A 6,664-nucleotide genomic window follows, 5' to 3' on the forward strand; every position below is an offset into this window, starting at 1 on the left:
GTTCTTGAAGCCACCCTGCCCTGCCCGGGCTCTGTTTTCGTGCCCAGGCCCTCCAACCTTAAGAAGGCCCAGCCAGCTCCTGGGGATTGGAGGGGCTGAGACTGGCTACCGTCTGCTGTTGCCGCCGGCCCCGTCCGATCACCAATCGGGCATGATCGGGCCTTACCTTCACGGCTTGCCATGTCCTGCTGGGGGACACACCACCCGAGATGCTCTTGTTAAGCGGGGTGACCTGTCGGCTCAGGAGGGCCATGGACTGCACGAGGCCTGCTCGCTATCAGACTGGGCCTGGTGGCCAGGTCTGAATTTATGCAAATCTCGGGCCGAGCAGGGCCTGATGGGAGAAATTAATTGTGCTACAATGGGCCTCTTCTGCTGGGCTCTGCCTGCTGCAGGATCCCCCTGCACATGGGGCAGGCAGCTCTGCAGACGCTCAGGGCTTCCGGGAGGGCTGGGGCTGGGTCATGGCCTGCCTTTCTCACCCTCGCTTAGCGGAGCTTCCAAAACAGGCCCGCCGCCCAACCCCTGCCCTCTTGCTCGCAACTCACTTACCTGGCAGGGGAGCTTGTTTGATCACCAAGGCAGATCTCGAGTCCCAGGGTGAGGCAGGCTCATCCATTGAACACCGGATTTGCTGACCCCTGCGATGGCCCCAAATGTGGAATAGTCGACTGCATTATTTCTGGTAGTGGGGGACTGCGTTCGCGCTATCCCCTGATTTGTTGGTAAAAGAAAGAAAAAGTTTAGAGTGCGAGTCAGCTAGTTTACACACATAGCCCCTGGTCTTGCAGCAGAGTTTCTTTTGCTGTAGTCAAGAGGGCCAGCCCCGAGCAGCTCAGGGGTCCAGCCCTGATGCGTTGTCGAAAGAAAGAAAAAGTCACTCACGTGTGTGAGTAGGTTGGTTGCGCACAGATCCCCAGAATTTTGCTGCAGTCAAGAGGGCCAGCAGGGGTCAATTCAAGTGCACAGGCGCCTAACCCCAGACTTGTGCGGATGTCCCAAATTAAACCCCTGAGGTGGCACATAGGATTGGCCTGCTGGTGGCAGGCTGACTTGCAACTAGTGCAACCTAGCGTCCATTACAGGGTTTATTTATTTATTGTGAGTGTGACATTTGTAAAGCGCACTAAGCCCAGATTAATTTAACTGGTCTGCTGTTAAATCTCAGTTACCAGTTTAATGGTATCCAGTCCACTAATTGCTCATTTTACTATAGCCGATATGATAACTCAGTGGCCAGTGGGTTGAGCGCTCACAGCTGTGATGTGTGTGTGATCTGCAGGTCCGAACCCCAGTAAGGCCATCTCAGCCTTTCATCCTTCTGAGGTCGATAAATGATTACCAACACATGTTGGGTGATATTGTATGCATATTTGTTCTATAAAAAAGAGCTTAAGCCTAAGTGTTATACAATAACATATTATCATTTGGCCTTGGACGTCTGCTTGCATTCACAGTTATTTGACAATATGGATCTGGACCTGCTGTTATTGCATATAACGATCTACAAGGAGGCAGGGGTGCACCTAAGTCAAAATGTTGGGGGGAGGAGGTCTAACCCTTTAAATGTGGGAGAGGTAAGGTGCCAACTTCATAGTGTGTGGGGTCAGAGAGCAAACTTACTTGGGGACCGGGGTCCTCTAACTTCTTCAGACATTTTAATGAGAGAGACTATTCTAGTGCAGCTTCCATGTCACTAGCAGTTAACTCTCTCCTACACATTGTTAGGGAGAATTCTCTCTTTAGGCTGAATTTCCTAACCTAGTGAGTCCCCCAGCAGCTTTGCTGGATTTCTGGAGTTTGTTTTTTTTCTCCTGCCAAGAGTGAGACTCTTTTTTCCCACTCTTGGACATGATTTATGGTGTTCCTTTGACTATTAATGGGTTTTATGGGCTATGGGGTTAAATTGTTAGTAAACTACGTTTCCATGAACCCAAGAAGATAAACCATGTTTTATTCTATTAGAATGTTAACCATAGTTAATTATTCTTCGTCACTTAGGTGTTTATGAACCCTATTTCAAGATCTTCTTTGGTTGGGGGTGTCTTGCTGTTCTCCCTCATTCAACTGGTGTTGTAGGGCCTGCGCTTATTCCCTCTGGGATTTGAACAGGGCCCAAACCTGTGGAGTTGAGCCCTTGTGTGAAATTGGGGCAACTGGGTAATGGTGTCTGCATTTGAGTTTTGGCTATTAGGTGGCTTTTGTGCACCACCTGTAAGCCCAAACCATTCAATTGGAGTACAGCTAGGAGGGAGATTACATCAGAGGAGGAGTACACAGCTTGTGGGTGTTGTTTGGCTATTTACCCACCTATTGACTGTACAAGGCCTTGCTAATCCCTATGCCCATTCCAATTCCAATCCAATACCTGCCCGTTTCTGCTCAAAACACCTCCTCCTGGGAAGGGTGATTTGCTTGTTCAAAGCAGTATGAGTCACAACGTTAAAGGCATGGTCTAGTAAAAATGTTTATTGTCCCAACGGGTCGGCCATGTTTTTTGAAGCCTAGGTGGCTCGATTTCAGAAAACTTTCCTATGGACCTTACCCGAGGTTTCGTCCATTAAACGCATGCGAAAACAAGCACCAGGGAGCCGCCATTTTCTGATAATCCTATCTTTTCCCCGATCGCCCTGGCGGACCTGCTTTTGCGGAACTAAATCAATTCCCCCGCCCCTGAGCCTGACATTATCAAAACATTCATATTCCCCGCCTCTCCCCGTGACGTTACTGTGCTGCGTAGGCAAACACGCCCAGTCATCTTCTGCGCGACTCCACTCAGAACCCGGAAACCAACACAGATCAACTCACAACACAGCGCGCCACAATTCGGAATATGAAACTGTACTTTACAATGAAACAGCAACACGGTATATTTGGTAAAGTACATTTATTTGACATTAAATGTTTAGAGAATATTCAGCAATTGCCATATGAACTCCGGAAGCCATTTATTTTCTTTTATCTGTATCCGCAATAACTGTTCCGTTTCATCTTGAGTCACGCAGTGTTCCTTTATGGTACACAGGGTGTTCATTTTCGTAAAAAGAATTACTTTGGAAGCACGGTGAACCGCAAGGCTGTTCCATCAACTAGGCACTAGTCCAGCCTAAAGGTTGTTATGTTGCTTCTAGCCACAAGTACACCGTAAGGGCATGTGGGCCCTTGGCGATCGTCCCACAATATGGTGATCGTGCTCCAGTTGTTGACACGAAGCTGCAGGTGTCTGCTGAAGAATCCATCCGCCGGTGTCTCAAACAGATGGCAGTGGCAGTAAGGGATCAAATACCTGTTATGAAAACAAAAAAATGATAATTAGTCTCGCTAGCCAAACTTCATTAATATTACTCATTTTATTTATTACGGCCGATCAGAAACTATTTGCTTGCAAGGGTAGTTCAATGGAGTATGTTCGTCTCTAAAATCAATGCGAAAAGTAACGAGATAAATCGAGGCCAACACACAATTATAAACGACAGTCTACATGCGTGAGGAATGATATGATATATGATATGGCATTTGTAACGCGCCTATACTCAAGTGTTACTAGGCGTGACGAGGCAGGTGGGGAACAAGGGCAGACAGACAATGATCCTACTAGGCCAGGTGTCTTTCTAATCGCGCATGGGGATGGGCTGTACAAGGTTAGTTGAATACAAATTAAATAATAGGGCCAGCTGGTGGCAAGTGCAAGGTAAATGCCGGGAGAAGGGGCTGAAGGATACAGAGACAGTCCCGTAGTGCAGGGAAAAGTGGCTGGGCCATGGAGCGAGATTGGTGAGACCAGTGGACCTGCATGCCCATGTGCCCACTACGAACAGTTTTACTTGCTTTTCCTAGCTCTTCATTCATTCATTTATTCATGCATCCATTCATTAAATCTTCATTCCGGTATAAAAGCGTGTAAAGATTTATTTACATTATATTTGAAATTTCCATTGTGTCTCTTCGTAATGCAATCTGTAAAACGGACCGTGCTCTTAACAATGATTTTTCGTATACTGACCTAAAACTGAAACTCGGTCTAGTGTCTGAATTTTCTACGTTATCGTCTCTTACGTTATTGCGCACTCCCTTCAAATGTAGTTCTTTCGGCATGGTCCCTGTCTCAAGGTCAAAAAACAATAGACCCTTATACTTCCAGTGCGACTTGTGGGCCTCATCTGGGCGCTGTCCTTCGCATTATTTATTTGCAACATCACGTAGTATAGGCATCTATGAGAACTTGAAGTTTAGAATCCGTCTATGTAGTGCGCCTCAATGTGCAAATGGGAACTGGCTTCTCCCCCAAATGCCACGGCCCGCTTGGCTGGCGCGTTCTAAGTGCCCCAATTTTGTCACCGTTGTCTGCGAGCTTTGCAGCCCAAATTGAGACATTTAATTTTTGGCGGAAGGTCAGGGAAAGTATAAAGTACCACAGGAGTTGAGTTAAAAGTGAGATTTATTGTTTGTTTGTTTGTTTTATTATTTGCAATACGCAAGCCTCCCCTCCGTTAACAGTGCGCAGCATTTACATTTACATGAAATGAGACATGAGAAAAATATATACATACACATATGTGAGGTGAATAGAGAGAATTCAAAGATGACACCGAGCTTGTTCGCCATCCATGATGGTGAAGTTAGGGGTTAGGTTTACAGGTACACTGTACAATAACATTTATTTACAAAAAGACAATCGTATTGCAATTATTTAAACCGGGATTTGTACTTCACAATCAGCTGTGCATCGGGTGGGCATGGCACAGTCGCAATGTTCGTTGGCAATGGATCACTGCTCTGTACAGAAACGTCCAAAATTCCATATCTGTGCTTCTCCAACACAGCAACAATAAGGCCTTTCACAAAGTCGAACTGAATTTCATCATAGACTGGTTTGATCACCCATTGCTTACTTCGTTTTGAAAACACCTTAGTGTAGCGAGGCATCCTTACTTTACCACTAGTCCTAGATTGTTCACGTCCGACATTGCTGTTATGGGCCAAGACCGCTAGTAGAGTGCGATGTTTCATGCCCCGAAAGCTAAAATGCAAGCGCTTTGGCCTGTACTTTAGGCACATATTGTGGAACACCTCCAAATCTCCTGTGTGACAGAATTCTGTCAGTCCTCTCAAATCTCTTGATAGAGTTTTGTCGAAAACAATCTTCTCAATGGCTTTGTGTGTCGGTGAAGATGGAATCAACCACTTCTTCTTCCGTGCCTCCTCTGGGGACAAAGGGCCATGTTCACATTGGTGGAAATGTTCATTTGCTGTCCAGCGGTGAACGTTGGTACAGTGGTGCATCAGTGACCGCCATTTTTCAAGTAGTTTTTCCACTGACCCCTCACAAGTTTTTGAGCTCCACCAAAGATGGTTGGTGATAGAATGTGACCACTGCAAAATACTTTCAAAACCTTTTTTTTTCCCTGCAGCCGAGATTTTCTTATTGATTGATTTAGCAAGATGCCATAGGTCAAATTGATGTTTAATATGTGGGAACTGCTCTCTCATTGTCTTGGCAATTGAAACGTGTCTATCCGTGGCTATGAGGTCGATGTGCATCCCCTCGATTGTAGATGTTCCACTGATTTTATAAATCCTAGTTTCTCCATGGCCACTGACGATGTACATTGTGTTACCTGCACGACCACCGAACTCACAATTTTCTTACTATCCATGTCCTGAAAGTGGTAGGTGCAGTACTTGGCAGAAAATCCAGGGCTATCGCACTGTCCATCGCCGGCTAGCCTGAATCGTTTGCCTTCGAATGTACTTGCTAGAGACAATTGTTCAATTTTCCAAGCATCACTAATGGCCGGAAACAGATAATCACGTTGGTATGTGTAGTACAGCGCATTAGAAATGAAATGGAGTCCCACAAACTGAAAGAAAGCCTCTAACTTTCTAAAACTGGAGCCACGAAAAAGTGATGCAGCTGCACACAGTAGATTGCCTGCTGGCATTTTCCCCAGCATTGGTTGTGCAGACCATGAGAACCTATGATTTAATCTACAGGCGGCATTTATTTTGACGTTACTGCCTTTTATTTGACGAGTCACATTAATCAATGGCTTCCCACATACATTCCCTCTAATGGAACGCACACATTTCAGCATACTTACAATTTCCATCAAACAACTGTCGAATACAATGTATTTGCTCTCTTTCATTAGACTGTCATCCTGCGTCAACCTTGTTTCGGCCTTTGACGTTGTGGAGATTTCAACACATTGGAAAGTAATATCGCTGATATCAAGTTCTGATGCATCTATGGATGCTGTGGCTGGTTCATTAACTGTCATTTCAACATCTATTACTTCAACATTGATGGGAGAACACAACAATGTCGACAGGTTTTTTGGTGGCAAATTTTTGGCGGGTGTAGATTGTGTAAATTGATCTGCAACTACTTCAGAGCTATCTTCAATACATTCAATAACATCTTCTTGTGGTGGTCCGGTCGCACTGTAGCTATGGTCCAATGCAACTTTGCTGTAGTCTCCAAACACAGTTAATTCATGTTCTGGCCATTGGACATGAGCATCTCGAGCCTGAACACGCCTCGCCTCAATTAATAGTTCCTCCATAGTGTACACGGTCTGGCAAGCCACATCTCTCATTCGCTTCACTGTCTGTGTGTGTATAGTTCTGACACCCACGGGTAACTGGAGGAGATATTGGAAAA

At 45.6% G+C, this 6,664-nt stretch overlaps 1 pseudogene; it reads left to right on the forward strand.

The window, feature by feature from the left end:
* The first annotated feature begins 544 nt into the window (after window positions 1–544).
* Window positions 545–717, forward strand: LOC138512742 (U1 spliceosomal RNA; annotated as a pseudogene).
* The last annotated feature ends 5,947 nt before the right edge of the window (window positions 718–6,664 follow it).

This window comes from Ambystoma mexicanum, chromosome 6p, assembly GCF_040938575.1.
Source record: "Ambystoma mexicanum isolate Mex_15411 chromosome 6p, UKY_AmexF1_1, whole genome shotgun sequence".
In the NCBI taxonomy this organism is placed as follows: domain Eukaryota; kingdom Metazoa; phylum Chordata; class Amphibia; order Caudata; family Ambystomatidae; genus Ambystoma; species Ambystoma mexicanum.